This window comes from Marmota monax, unplaced genomic scaffold (assembly GCF_021218885.2).
Source record: "Marmota monax isolate L192 unplaced genomic scaffold, Marmota_monax_Labrador192_F-V1.1 WCK01_AAM20220418_F8-fsc00106, whole genome shotgun sequence".
Lineage (NCBI taxonomy): Eukaryota > Metazoa > Chordata > Mammalia > Rodentia > Sciuridae > Marmota > Marmota monax.
This window is the reverse complement of record NW_026695218.1, coordinates 6,594,354-6,610,681: the sequence shown is the minus strand read 5'-3', so window position 1 is coordinate 6,610,681 and position 16,328 is coordinate 6,594,354. Positions and strand designations below refer to the sequence as shown.

At 40.5% G+C, this 16,328-nt stretch overlaps 2 pseudogenes; both read left to right on the top strand.

The window, feature by feature from the left end:
- Positions 1 to 261: 261 nt before the first annotated feature.
- LOC124084837 (uncharacterized protein C2orf78-like) lies at positions 262 to 6,930 on the top strand (annotated as a pseudogene).
- A 736-nt stretch (positions 6,931 to 7,666) lies between these two features.
- On the top strand, positions 7,667 to 13,062 carry LOC124084836 (centromere protein I-like; annotated as a pseudogene).
- Positions 13,063 to 16,328: the final 3,266 nt, after the last annotated feature.

Below are 16,328 nucleotides of genomic sequence, written 5' to 3'. Positions count from 1 at the left end.
TGAACAAATGAGAGAAGCAAACCACTTGGGTCTATGGTGCCCAATTGGACAGAAAAGAAAGTTGATCAGAAGAGTACCAAACTGCTCCAACACTTGCAGCCAACCTAAATGGTTTCATTTGGGATATCTCAATGATTTCTAATATTGGAAGCATTCTGACTGCCACAACCTCAGGATGATATTCATCCTCAAATATCGTAAGAATCTGCCTGTCTCATCAATATTTTCAACTCCCTCTTGCTTCCTACATAAAATTTCCAAAATTTTTCTTTACATGGAACTGCACATTCTCTGCAGCTCTCTCTTCCTCTGGCAACCAATGCAGCTTCCCTTACAGGAAGTGTCTGCAACTTCTCCAGAGCCTCTGCTCCAGCTGCCACTTCAGCATGGTTACTGCCCTCAACCTGTGGCACCTCCTTCCAGCCACTCATGGGCAGTGCCTACCTTTATAAACATTCTAGCACAGCCATGGTGTCTGGGGTTACTGGCCAGAACCAGATGCCCATGGCATCAGCCTCCTATCCAATATCTCTGAGTGGTATATCCCAGGAAGTGCTGAAAAGAGCTCATCTTCACTTGGGGATTTAAATCTGACTCTCACTGAACAGGACACAGCAGGTTCTTCCACTTCTATGACAGTCCAATATGACAAAACTTCCAATACCTATGTCATGGTCTCTGTGTATACATCACAGTCTACCAAGGTTGTCTAGGTGACACCATCGCAGATTCCAAGTCAGGGACATAGCCTTGAACCTCCCTACGAAGAAGGAAGCCAGGTCTACTATTATGATCAAAACACTCTGGGGAATCTGCTCTCTGGAGAACATGGACCCTGCCTGCAATCCTACAGCTCTGTGCCATATGCAGGAAATTGTGCCACTGCCCCTCAATCAGAAATGGTGACAGTGCTGAAGAAGGTTCAGCCCACAAATGTCTACTATGGGATCTACTACTCTCTGTCTGCTCAACCTATCATAGAAACAAATTTTCAAGGGAGTACAAACACCAGGAAGGGGAAGAAATAAGTACAGCATTTGAAATGAGGGTCCAGTTTCCAGCTGGTCGCTGAGGGGCCAGAGATCATTAGAATTATGTCCTGAGATTTTTACCTCTATCCCCTTCTTCAGCACTCCCAATCTCAGTCTCTATAAGATGAGAATGCAGGACACCATAATAGCCACCCACCATGCATTTAGGAGACCTCCAGGAGCACACTGATGGAAGCTACTTTTCACTGTATTGGCAGATTGGTCCCCCTACATCACCACATTATAAATTTATTTCCCTTGTTTTTCTTTGGTCTCCTAGGAAAATACTTCAAAATGTACCATGGTACTAACAGTTTAACTGTTCCTTAATTTACTGCAGGACTTAAACTTTCTATTCAGAGATTCTGTCCAAAACTCTGTCCTTTCACATATAGTTCATGAGCAAGAGTTCCACCCTCTCCTAGTTCATGGTGTTAAGTATTCTCACACTCTGCGGAGAGGGGTGAGATTTGAGAGGCCCCTATATGAGCAGGAGAGACTCCATGAAACAGTTTTTATGTATTTCCCACAGAGTAGGCAAGTGCTCTACCTTTGAGCCATGGTACCAATATGATGTGCCAGCCCAAAAGTAGGACATCAAGTGATCACCTGTAACCAACAGGCACCTCCTAACAGATGCCTGTCCATGGTCCTTAAAAACTGCTACTAGAAATGCCTTCTCCACAGTTGGAAGGTTCCCTAATTAGAGTGTTTCTGCATAGAAGGAGCATCCAACTTACAATCTTTCTTCATTCCTTCCTTTGCAGAGATGGAAATTTTCCTAGGGATGGAGGCTTCCTTGGGATTGCAACTTCCCAGACATTTTGTCTGCTACAACCTCCAGAATTCCCCAAATCCTACAGTAACAGAAAAAGCCAAATACTTGAGAGGAACTCACAAACTAAACATGGAAACATTTCAGAAATAACTCCAGTCCAGAGTTCTACTACTTTCTGGGCATTGCCTCCAACTCAAAGCCAGGAACAAACAGAGAGTAAGAAACTAAATGAGATTAAAACCATGCTTTCAAAGCCTCTGGATGCCTACCAGTTTACCACGAAAAACCAAGATCCTCCACTATTCCCTTTAGACATCCCTGAAATCCACCAGCTGCTGGCCTCCATTGGTCTTCTGGACCAAGAGGAGAAGCCACATTCTGAAAATATCCATCTGGGAAACAACAGCCTGAGTCTTGAGGACCAAGGTACACTTGAAAATGGGACTGAATCTAGCAGTGGTTTCGCAGACCTCACTGCCCTGGTAGAGGATATTCACCATCCTGAGCTTTTCAGTTCCTTGAAAGACTTTGACCAACCTGAAAGTCCCACAATAACAAAATACAATGGCACCAGAGCCATCATGGTGAAACAGGGGCAGGAAAACTCAAGTGTCATAAAGGGTCCTAGTGCTCCAGCGAGGAACAACAAACATAAAGCCTCAGAGTGTCCTGATGGAACTCCTCAGGCCAAAATGTAACCAGAAACCTAGAGTGTGCATTAGAAGAAGTTGCTCACAGGAATGCAGACAGTAGTAGGGCCCATGTGCACATAGCCAAGCACTCTAACAGCAAACCTCAGAAAGCTGCATCCAGCAGGAATGGCAAGGCTAAGGGCCATGGGCAGGACAAGACCAAGAAGACCAGAGAAAACCACTCCAGGAAAAACCAGGAGAACAAGCAGCCAGGCAAATAAGTCAAAGCAGAATAGAAGCCAACCATGCCCAAGATGAAGCAGAAGAGAAACCAACCTGAGCTTTGAGAAGAGACCTTTAAAAAGCCTGAGGTGGGGCTGAGTTGTACCTCAGTGGTGGAACGCTCGCTTAGCACATGTGAGGCACTAGGTTCTATCCTCAGCACCACATACAAATAAAATGAAGATATTGTGTCCATCCACAACTAAAAAAATGTTTTAAAAACATGAGGAAAAATGAGTTACTTGGGGGATTATGCTCAATGGGAGCAGATGAGCCTGATTCCTACCTTAGGAGCTCTACTTCCACAAGAATAGCACTTACCCAATAACAGCATCCACCTGCTGGACTCATTCACTGTTACATCCCTAACACCTAGAACCAGCTGTTCAATCAGTATTTATCAAAATGTTGAATTGACTAGATTTTGTCCTGTATTGGCTCCTGCCAGGACCTGACCAATACTCTATGCCCTGTTTGACCAGTATCTCCAATGCCTCCATTTCTTTAGGCATAATCTACTACACTCATATTCTGAAGGGAAAGAGTCAACAGAGAAGTAGATGGGGTACTGTTTACCTTAGGTGTGGTCTACTATGTGCTGTGTACAACTGTCTTCCCAAATACTTCTGCAAGGGATCCATGAGTTAAATAGTGAAGCCTTGCATTGGCATACGTGTTAGTGTTTAATTGGGGATGGGAGGATGACGTACAATGTGCTTTCAGTCATCTTAAAAGTCAATGACCACACAGTCACTTTAGGAAAACAAAGAGATATATACACAATTATGTTTGGCAGAAAAAAGGCACTGGAGCTGGTACACCTGAGCTGGATCTTTAAGCTATACTTTGACAAATAGGTTACCATAGAACAAGCTTCTAGAGAGATACCAAATAAATTTTCAGAAAGTATCCTCAGAGTTAAGCTTTAAAACCAAAACATAAATTTTCAAGGTGGTGACATACAGTCTCCTATGACAGAATGGGTAGCAGGCCTCCTGAACCTTACTGAAAAAAAGGTGAGTACAAATTCAATCATATGCATACCTACAAGTAGAATATGGCACTCTATTTGCACTTGGGTATATAAACACCTTTTCCTGGTTTCAGGGGCTGGAACTTTATCATGTAGGTGTCTTTGTGAACCCATTGCTTTTGCACTATTAAAGCAGGTCAGTGACCCCCCACCCAGAAGACTCTTGCCGTAATTAAGCTTCTCTTTGTGAGATCAGCAGGATGTCTGCAGAGGATATTGAGGTTGGTACTTTCCTCTTTTTTTAAAATGCCAGGTTTGCACACAAAAGGTTTGACAGAGTAGTCTGAAAGCTTCTTAATTTAAAAAAAAATGATTTTTATGTTTTCTTGGTAAAAACTGTGAAACCTGTGACTGTCTAAAAAGATAGAATGAAACTCCATTGGTATACGAACCTCCTACCGACCCCACTGGACTCCCAGGGGTAGAAAATTCAGGGAATTTCTATCATCTTTGTTCAGAGGAAGAATTCTTAGGCATGAGGCACCTCTGAACCCTGCAATTAATAAATCTGCTTCCTGAAAATTGCTTAGGTGTCTGGCCTCTTCTGTCCTAATTCAACATAACACTTTCAACACATCTTATAGGTATTATTACAGTCTTATATTCTCTTCTAAGCAATAAGTTACTCCCTCAGTAATACCTCAGGCTACAAATCTTGGGTAGAAAATTACACAAGCTGAAAACAACGTCAATGTCCTGGGTTTCAATTCATGATTCGTTTAGGAAATCGGCTGTTTTACTTGCATCAGCAATGCTCTTTGAATATGAGGTTTATGTGAGTGTAACGGAGGGGATATCTCTTGGGAAACACCTACCCAAAAGCAAAATGATTTTAAAAACAAAGAGTCAGCTTGATCACTGGTTTCTTTTAACTACTGGAGTTCACTTTCTTTCGGATCTATTTTCCTTTAAAAGCTAGGCACTGTAGAGCTCACTAGTCACTGGTCAGATTTTGCAGGAGTTGATTCTAGCCCCACTCACCAGCTTCTCACCCCTGGTCCTAAATCCTTGGGAGTATAATTGACAGATTGGTGAAATGACAGATTGGTGTTAGTGGGCGTGCCTCCAGGCATCATCCTGGAGGAAAGGAGATAAAGGGTCTTGGATGTAGTGGGTAAGAATTTTGAGCATGGGACTCTGAAAGGAGCAGCTGCTGTGTGTCCTCTACACCACCCACTGTGCATGAGGCCATTTAAGGCTCTGGTCTCCTTGGGTAGTCACCTGACCAGCAAGGTCCAGCTCTATCCTGGCTACTTCATATGAAAGACCTACAACCTTAGGTGATTTTGCCCAGGAATGACAGTTTGGGCTTGAGTGCCTTCAAGAAGGGCACTCCAAACAGTTGTGGATGCATCCCTCTCTACTGAAAACGCCCCCTCTGCTCATTCCTGCTGCTTCCTTTCACTGCCTCCACAATACATTTTATCAATGAGGCATCTTGGGGACATTTTAGGTTCGCAAGAGGCTTTGTGGGAGACGCAGTGCCTCTGCATCTCTAGCAGTTCCCCAGCTTTTCATGACCATGAGGAGGGTTTAGAGGGAAAGTTCTATGAAGGAAATGTGACTTGAATATTGAGGAAACCACATGAGAGAACTGGCAAAGAGATGACTAACTCTAGGGAAAGGATGGAGTAGAAAACACAGAAACAGTGGCTAGATAAATGAAGCAAAAGGTGCGGATTCCCAGGGGCGCTGTAATCCCAACTAAAGAAAAAAAAATATGTGGAGGAGGAGGTAAGATGGAATTATGGAAAAGACAAGAAAGAGACAGTTGGCTTTGGCTCTGAATTATAAGATGAATTGTGTAGCTTGTACAACCCTAGAGAGTGCTGGCTAGGGAATACTACATTTTAATGCATGTCAAATACCCACTTTTCTTTTAAAGATTATGGAAACTAATGAAACTCTCAAGAAAATCTGGAGTCTAACAGCAAGAATAACTGGAAAGATTGTAAAATTACTGGAGTTTAGGACACAGGGAAAGAAAACTTCCAGACTGGGAACCATGCCTCTCCCCCACATTCAAAACTACTTTGTGCCCTTTTGTTATTAAATGAGTGCTTAGTTTTTGAATATAAATAAATTGTTATTTTAAGATCTAAATTCCAAGCTGATATGGTGGTACCTTCCTGAAATCCCAGCCACCCACCCCCGCAACCCACACCCCGGCAAAAGCATTTGATGACTGGGATATGTGGTCATATCAATCAATGGCACAAGAAATATGAATGGGTTTCACTTATAACTAGAACTAAAGATAATGTTTCTCAAACTCGTTTAAAAAAATAAAGTAAAATTCAGCTGGGCCTGGTGCCTGTCATCTCAAAGTCACAGGAGACTCAGGGGAATCACAAGTTTAAGGCCAACCTCAACAACTGAGCAAGGCCCTGAGAAACTTAGTGAGATTCTATCTCAAAAATGAAACATAAAATGGGCTTGGAATGTAGCTCAGTAGTAAAACATGCCTGGGTTCAATCCTTACTGAAAAAAAAAAAAATTTAAATACCTTGCCATGAAAATGAGGCACAATGTTTTAGACTGAAAGGAATAGTGGTTTAGTGAGCAATAATAATTATGAACACTCATTCCCAGACAAGTTTCCCTAATCAAGTTTGGACACAAATATGAAAAAGTATAGCACAGAAAATGTCAGTTACTCGGATTAAATTAAAATAACCACACATAAAGTCACTTAATAATCCTCCTGTAAGTTCACAGAATGTGCTCTTACAGGTACTGGGATAAATGCAAATAGGTAGCTGAGAGGAGAAATGATGGAAGAAATACAAGGTACTGTACCTACTTTTATGATGCTCTAGGCAGAGCAACTTAATGATAGCAAATGACTACTTGAGGGTAGAACTGAACCCACCTTGGCCTATTCTCATTATATTCATTGTACTAACCTAATTGTGCTACAAGGATTGTAGGTTTTTGAGTATGCCAATACTCTCATCATGATTTGAGCTTCCTTGATGCGCTCCACCTTCTTGAAGGAAACAGACTTTATTTGATAAGAACCACAACATATTTTTTTCTTTAAATATTTTCAAGTAGAAGTTTGTGAGGTAAACACACTTTGTACTAGAACGGGCTGGGATGATGTTGGTCTTCTTTCTAATGCCATCTGTTTTCTCTTTTGTGTCTCAGAAATTCTTGGTCCTGACCATCTGACCATGGAGGCTCCTTCCACATGAAGGCCAGGGGAGGGCTCTGTCCCATTTGGGGAGTACCCTGGAGGTGAATGAAAACATTTCACCCCATTGATACTTCCCCACCTCACCTGGGTCATCCACACACCCTGCAGAATGCACCACAAATGCAAAGCCAACTAAGCCACCAGTGGTAGACAGGTCCATGAACCCTTAAGCACTGAGCAAGTCCATTTGCTGTTATCCTCTTCCATGTTTTTGCTGCCAGTGTCATTCTGGGGGATTCATCCCAGGACTGCCTCTGTGATCCCACTTACCAGGCTTTGACAATAGAACCCCCTTGGATAAGGACTGCCATACTCTGTTCTGTTACACTGGCTATCTTGTAAAAGAGGCCTTTGTTGAAAACATGCAATTGAGCTGAAGCAATATCAATTTTCTGAAAAGCTGGTGCTGTCTTTAAATGTCAAATACTCAGCTTTTAAGGTTATTCAGAGATTCAAAATGGTCAGGGAATTAGAGACCAGATTGGCTTTTTGTAAAAAAAAAAAAAAATCTTCAAAATTACAGTACAATGGGGCAATTCGATGAATGACTTTTAAAAAAATAAGAAAAAAAAAGGGGGGGACTACTGAATTGTGCTTGCCCTGAAAGCATTCTTGATTCTTAAACAATTTAGTCAAGAAAAACATTGTGTATAGTGGGTGATAATTAAGTTCAACCACAAAAACTATTGGCCATCTTTCCTCCTGTCATTGATGACTGCAATCAAGAAAATGGGGAAAAATGGTGAGTATATCTTGATTATTAGAGGAATCTGTGGAAGACAGGTACTGACTTTCAAGTAGTCATTTAAAGAAGTCAATTTGCTGAAAATCCATTTAAAAGTACAATGGAAGAAGACAAGGAGGGCTGGGCTCTGAGGCCTGACCTTTTGACCTCCACCCCATTTCCTGGACAAGCTTTGCTCCCATTAGTTGTTCCCTTGTACACATTCTAATTTCAGGGAAATTGAACTCTCATATTCTCAAGACATTATCTTGCCCAAAGAGGCTTGTTATCATTTGTCTTCTAACTATTCTTTCTGTCTTCCCTACTTTTCTAGAAGGATTTCCAGTTCCTCTCTTCAAGTAGATTGATTCTGTTCTCTCTAAAACTCTCAGAGCTCTTTTCATCTGCAACACAACTTAGATCATTTACCCATTCATGGAGTTATCTGCAATAACTATTTTCACTTCCCACAAGGTAGGACCTGAGTCTTGAGTCTCATTCACATTTGTGTTCCCTGTGTAGGCTGAGCACAGTGTCTACTTGTATACATTGACTAAGTGGATTTACTGAATTGAAAGGAAAAGATTCAGCCAAACTTTAATTCATCATGGCTAGATGGCATCATCAGACTGCCGAATGACTGTGCACCTCCTGATCAAACATTGTCATTGTCCAACAGTTCAGACGTTGCTGTTGAATGTGCAGAAATTTAATATACTTTCTAACTTTTTTTTCTTAATATGAAAATATAGCTGTGAAACTTGCTCCCTAACCTTAGCTTGCTGGCTTTCTCATGGGGTTTCTCCACTGGGCTCACAAACTGAGTCCATTCTTGGTATCCTGAAGCAGTTTATGACCCATTTCTTCATGCCTTTTTAGAGGGACCAGACTGGTTTTTGTTTTTTGAGAGGGGCAGGGTTTGGCATCTAAACTTTCTTCTAAAGACTCAATCTAGAAGTAAATAACTACTGAAGTCATTTTCCATTATCAAGACTACCTTATTGTAGGACTCTTAGAAATTCATACCCTGATATTCTTATGAGTTCAAAGAGAAAAAAAAAATAAAATGTTCAGTTGAATGGGAAGGTTAGTTTTTCATCCTTCTTCTTAGATTCTGACAGAGAATCCCTAAATTTCTTAGAAATGCTCTGGAAAGTAGTAGTTTACACTTGTCTTACCTTGACCAATTAAAGCCTACCCTTTTCTTGAAGCATCAAGAGTATGAACTCAAAAGTCCAAAGGTTCCGATAAATCAGATGTGGGTGAGACTCAAGACACAATTCATCCTTCACCAGTTGTGAGCCTGTGAAATGAATAAGTTACATGCTTCCAAAATACAATGGTGGAACAGGTATCAGACGGTCAGTCCCCCATTCCAAAAGGGAGGAACAAATGAAGAATGGAGTGATTGGAGCAGGCATGGTAGCCCATGCCTGTAATCCCACTACTGGGGAAGCTGAGGTGGGAGGATTCCCAAGTTCAAGGCCAGACAAAAAAGAGAAAACATTAAGTCCTAAAGTTGGAGAACAATCTCTTTTGATTCCATGTCCTACATAGGTGCACACTAAGAAAAGGGTTGGATCCCCCAAGGCCTCAGACAGGTCATTGCTATATTTTTGCTGGGCTCACTTCACCCAGCAGCTCTCAGAAGTTAGCAGTTTGCCCTCATCTTGTCCAGACCGGAATTGTTGGCTGATGGCTCTTTGGTTTTAGGGTCTTGAGGGGCTGCCCTACTCCTACAATGCCAAGTCATTGACCCAAAGGGAAGTCTCTTTGGTGGCTCTGATCCTGTGTCATGCCTCCATCCATGCTCTCAGGCTTTCTGCAACATACTCTAAAATCTAGGCAGAGACAACATGGCTCATATAATTACAGAAGATGAGAAATCTCACAGAAGCCTTTTTCCAAGATGGAGACCCTGCAATGCTGCTCATGTGGCTCAGTCGACATCCAAAACCCTCAGAACCAAGGAAGCTAATGGCATAATTCTCAGTCCAAGTCCAAAGTCCTGAGAATCCAGGAGTCACTTGGTGCCAGTCTTGGAATCCATCCTCTAAAATGAACAGTTTTTATTTCCCAGGGGCAGAAAAAGACGAGTGACTTACCTCTGCCTTTCTTGTGTTTCTATGTGGACCCAAAGCTGACTGCATTGTGCCCACCCATATTGAGGGTAGATATTCCCCACTCATTCTGTACAACCACATATCAATTTCCTTCAGAACACCCCTGAAAGTCTCACCCAGAAGTAATTCTTTACCATGTTCCTATTCCTTAATGCAGTAAAGCTGATACCTAAAATTAACAATCACATCTCCTAATGAGCTCTGGCTATAGGCTGCAGAAGAGACTTTACAACACGTTTTTGATGCCATTAGAGTGAGATGCCCAATGCCCAACTCAATGTCTGAAGTTGCAGGGATTTTAGTGACTTAGTTTGCTCTCCCAGTGCTAGCGGCTGTGAGGTCTGCTTGGAATGATTCAGCCTCATGGTCTCAGACTTTCCCCTTTCCAGTCCAATTTCTACAATCCATTGATTGTGCCATGTGCAGGTGCCCAGGAAGCTGAGTCCACAGTTTCTCCAGTCAGCCAGTGCCAACACTGCTCGGGGAGTAGAAACACGTGGAATTCTCTGTGGAAAACTGGTAAATAAATTAATTAAAAACAATAAACAAACAAACTCACTCTTTCCTGAACTGAGACTGTTTCTTTTTCATTGACCTCCCAGGACTCTCAGAGAAAATAATCAGGGTCAGTTTTTCTTTGTACCAAATCCTTCACAGAAGGAACCAAAGACTATATAGTATAATCACTTTGGATCTGTTGACTCTGTATTTAGTTACTTTCAGAGTCCCTTAACTTGAACTGATTAATATTAGAGTTAGAAAATACCAAACTCTAAATTTAGTAGACGGATCTAGCTACTACCTATACCATCAAGTTCTGAGAACCTACTTTTGGTAGGCCCTAGGAATATAAAATATACATAAGGCACAGAGTATATGTCCACAAAAAGTGTCCAATATCACTGTGGAGAGATGGAAGACACACAAAAAAAGATAAATAGCATTCTGATACTATGTACCATACAAGCACTAGGAATTTTGAGGAAGCAGAGATCAATGAATGGAGGCACTTAAAAGAATACATTACTAAGTGCTAATAAATCCATGAAGGAAATGCAACAGATTTAACCTGAGTCTTAATGAGAAGGACATAACAGTGGAGGGAAACTGCTTTAGGCATGAGCAAAGGAAGAGAATGGTACTCCACCTGGAACTTTTCAAGAACCACGAGTGCACTGCAACAGGGCTGTGGCAGTTACCCATGCTGTGCATCAGAGGGGGCCCTGGGGTTGGTCTCAGCATCTCTGCTTCACAGACCCCCCAGAAATGCACAGTAGCAGGCACAGTTGTGAGGGATTCAGGGAACACAAGAGAGACCATGCTGTGGTGGGAAGGGCCTTTGCTTGTGCAGATGTTTGACTTTCCACTGGGTGGAGTTGAAGGAGTGCCCCAGAATTGTGACAAGCTGTTTTCTCCTTTGGCAGACAAGGAATGAATTTAACCATGACCCACATTGTCATAACCAAGCAAAGTGCTGGGTCTGATTACTGCAACATGGAGAACAAAGAACTTTTCCTCATATAGAATCAACAGAGTCTCACCACACTGGGCTGGATTCATGGAAGTAAATCTGGGCTCTCTGAGGGTTCCTCACCTCTTCTATCTTTGTGTTATAAACATTGCTTGTTTCTTTCTTTGAACGGATTAAATTTACTTAATTTATTCTTTTTCTCTCCATTGGATACAGTTCTTCTATATCTGACTGCTTCTACTAAGAAATCGGCAACCTTTTCCAGAACCTCTAAAACTGCGGTTAGGTCCAGCTAATGTCCATCCTAAAAAAAAAAAAAAAAAAAAAAAATGGAATTTTCACTCAGTTTTACCTGGGCTAAATTCTGGTAGCTACGCTAAAGAACGTTGAAAAAAAGAGATGAGTCTTTCTGAATGTCTCAATCACAGTAGATCCCTCCCATTAGAACAGCTTCAGGGGCTGGGGATGTGGCTCAAGCGGTAGCGCGCTCGCCCGGCATGCGTGCGTCCCAGGTTCGATCCTCAGCACCACATACAAGCAAAAATGTTGTGTCCGCCAAAAAATAAAATATTAAAATTCTCTCTCTCTCTTTTTTCTCTTAAAAAAAAAAAAAGATCAGCTTCAGAACTTCCCTGAATGCTTACAAAATATCCATTCGTGTGAGGTGCCTGCTCAGATGAGTTGTGTGAACAACTCTGTGCTACTTCACTATAGCAACTGTGTCAGAGATGAGTCGATCTTACTGGGGGGCTCTATCTTTGGTTAAGATACATTGCAAGAAGAATGTATTTGGTATAAAATGAAAAATTAGGAACACGGAGATAAGACTTTACCAACTTCCTGGACACTATGATCAGGGCACACTGCTTCCTATAGGAAGGGCTTTGTTCCTGTTTAAGATCCTTCCTCTCTGGGATGGCCTCTTTTGTTGGTCACAATTCCTTCAGCTCCTGAGCTGGATTCCTTTTAGTAGTTTCTCAGACATGAAGCCTCTTCTTTACATCAACATTTCTTTCAAGTGCAGTGTTCTTCAGTCTGAAAGAGCCATTGCAAAACTGGCTGTTGTGGCTTTCTGTGGTCACTCGCATGAAACCAATGACACGCAGTCCTCTAGAGACAACCTGGTAGATTCATGAACTCTATGTCTAAACTGATTCACTATGTAGGATGGCTGTCCACTACTGCAATGTCAGTGGAGAGTAGCAGTACTTTCTTGTTGTACTTCATTTGGGATTTCTATGAGAAGGTATGTGAACACATATGTAAATTATGACCGCCCTTTAGTGGTATTATTTCCTCCTGGGATCTTCGACTCTGCACTCCTCAGGCTGGATACCAGTATACTGAACCAGCTCTGATATATTATGCACAGGTATCGTGAAAGTTTGACTGCTACAAATAAAACTGAGTTGGTTCAAATGGCAAAATTAGACTCCTTTTTTAGCAGCAAGATCTATCTATGAACAATTTTATCATTACTTAACAACCATGGTTGGCTGCCTGTGCACATACAGACCCTTTGAGAAAGGAACATATATTGACCTCCAAATCCTAGAAAAACCTCTAGTAGTACACTACTACAATAGTTTAAATTTAGTCTACTGCCCTTCTCTATTAAGCTTTGCTGCTTCCTTTTCTGGTGCAGGAAAGTACAGAAGAAAGGACAATAAACATGAGCTGTCTTCGGGAAAAGAAATGGAACTGGTATTGGGAGCACTTATTCTCAGAGGGGTTACTCGGCTTGAAAGTCTTTATAGGAAGTAAGGTTTATCATTCTTCTGTCCCATGATCACAGCTGTCCCCTTATCAGAGAACACAACCACATGATAAAAGTTAAATGAATGTTGACATACAAATTGAACATGCCAGATTAAAATCCTTCCTGAATTCTAGAGAGGCCCAGTGGCTCAACTTGTGTTTCCCTATTCATTTCACTAACAGACTGCCATCTTCAAGGAATACTCAGAATGACCTTCTGTCCATGGCTCAGGGGGGCCTTGGTGTGGCTAACTATATTTCATGATTTAGATTTTCAGCTCACTAGTAAAAACTGACATCCTCACCATGCTCTGCCTTCCACCAAATTATACATGAAGAGAGACATCTGCTTTGTGGTGGGATTTTCCACATTTTTGTAAACTAGGAGGTGCATAGTAGTAGATAATCCACAAACATAATCATGCAGAATACTTCTCTGCCTCTGTGAAACCAATGTAGATATTACCACGTTTTCTTAAACAGGAGCAACAGTACCAAATTAATAGGATACAACACATACGACTCTAAGAGTCCTGAGTAGCTGATGGCCTCCTGGTAGGAATTTGTTGAGGAAAGAAGATGCGTCTGTTTATACAGATAGGCTTTCATGAAACTATTGTATGGGAGTGTATATGAATATGTATATATTTGCTTTTTAAATGTTCAGGCCTAAATACACTAACTGCAACTTTCCATTCAAAAGTAATACTGAGGCTTTTTATGAATTTCATATGAAGTAAACTGTCTTGTTGAAAATATAAATTTTGAGGGGCTGGGGTTATACCTCAGTGGCAGAGAGCTTGCCTAGCATATGGGAGGTACTAAGTTCGATTCTCAGCACAGTAAATGAATAAAAATAAGTAAACAAATAAAGCCCACCATCAACTGAAATAGTATTTAAAAAAATAAATTTTTTCTTTACTACTACTGAATAACTCTCCTAGTCTTAAAAAAAATTCATATCATTTGAGGAATGAACATGAATTTATTTATCATTGTCTTTATGGGCACATCCTTAACTTTCTTTAATTTCCTATTCATTCAAACAAAAACTATGTTATTGGATAACAGAAATCCCATTCATCCATTCATAAACTGAATTAATATGTATTGCACTCCTTACCATGTGCCAGGTATACTTCTGTGTGCTGGTTATACAGCTGTATCCCATATAATGTACCTGCTTTTATAGAGTTTACATCCCAGAGAAGAAGACTGACCATAACATTATAAGCAATATATACCATCAGGTGCTAAGAAGAAAAAGCAGGGATTGGGGACAGAATGTGGAGGTGGTTGCTACTATACATAAGGTGGTTAGGAAAGGTCTGTCTAAAGAGGCAATATAGGCAGAGAATCTCATAAGCATATAAGCCATGCCACTAGGAAAGAACATTCTGCAGAGAGGTTAAGGCAGTGAAAAGGCCCTGAATGTTAACTTATGTGGCATGTTAAGGAATAGCAGACGCTGGTGAGGATGCAGCATACTGATTAAGAAAAAAGAGTCATAAGAACTAGGGGAGAAAGTTAGAGATTATTTTATAAAAGGTCCATTTAGCCTGGTACGGATATGTAAATGAGGCCACTAGTGAGATTGAGAAGTAGAGTGGTACAATTTGGCTTACCTGTATGAAATATGAAGCTATAATGGGAAGGCAGGAATGAAGAGAACTGAGGGAAAAGCAGAGAGACCAATTAAGTTATTACTATATTCCAGGCAAGAGTCTTAGGCTAGTCTCACAGATGATGGACAAGTGGTTACATTTTGGATTCAGTCTGTTTTGAAGATTGAGAAATTAGGATTTTTTGATGACTTGTATATTAGGAGGAAGAAAAGAGAAGAGTAACAGATGAATCCTACATTTTTTTTTCCTGAACAACTAGGTAAATTCTGAGATAGAGATGAGGCAAACTGGAGGAAGGTTTGGAGAAGCATTGACTCAAGTTCTATTTTGCCCATGTGGGGTTCAAGAGGTTGAATAGAAAATTAAACTTCACAGTATAATTTAGGGCTTGAAAATTAATCTGGGAGTCATTAGGGAATAACCATGGCATTAGATAAAAATCACTTAATGCAGATGAAAAAGAGAAAATGGCAAAGGTCTGACCCCTGGGGAATTCCAACATTAAGAAGTAAAGAATATGAATAAAAAACAAGAAACTTACCACTGAACTAGATGAAAGATTGGTATGCTGCAGCGAGGTAACCAAAAGGTTTCACATAGGCGGAAATATTTCTATATGTTCTCATGTGTATGTAGAAGCTCAAAGAGTTGATCTCCCAAGAGAGAGACAAACACTGATTAGCAGAGGCTGGAAAGAGTTGGGGAGTGCAGTTTGGAGAGAGGATGGTTTATAGGTGTAAGAGTGCTCTTGGGGGAAAAAAAGTAATGTTTTATAGGGTAGGGAAACTGAGTTTGACAACAATGAACTGTATATTTCAAAATGACTCCTTATAATGTTTTTGAATGTTCTCTAACACAGATATATACTTAAGATGTAATATACAGGCCACTTACCCTGATTGTTATACATAGTGTGTATACATATATATTGAAATATCACCCTGTATACCATAAATATCTTCAATTATGTATCAATTAAAATATTTCAAACCAAATAAAAAATTCAATTCCTCAAAATAAAGATGAAAAAAAAAAACAGAACTATGTACTCATCATGTTGTATAAGGAATCTTTTTTTAATTAATTAATTATATTTTTGAACGTTTTTTAAATTTATATATGACAGCAGAATGCATTACAATTCTTATTACACACAGAGAACAATTTTTCCTATCTCTGGTTGAATACAAACTATATTCACACCAATTCATGTCTTCATACAAGTACTTTAGGATAATGATGTCCATCCATCACATTCAAATTTCTAATCCCATGCCCCCTCCATTCCCCTCCCAACCCTCTGCCCTATCTAGAGTTCTTCTATTTCTCCCATGCTCCCCCATCCCTACACCACTATGAATCAGCCTTCTTATAACAGAGAAAACATTTGGCATTTGGTTTTTTCGGATTGGCTAACCTCACTTAGCATTATCTTCTCTAATCCACCCATTTACCTGCATATGCCATGATTTTATTCTTTTTTATTGCTGAGTAATATTGTATTGTGTATAAATGCCACAGTTTTTTATCCACTCATCTATGGAAGGGCATCTAGTTTGGTTCCACGTTTTAGCTATTGCGAATTATGCTGCTATAAATAAACATTGATCTGGCTGAGTTCCTGGAGTATGCTGTTTTTAAGTCCTTTAGGTATAGACCAAAGAGAAATAAG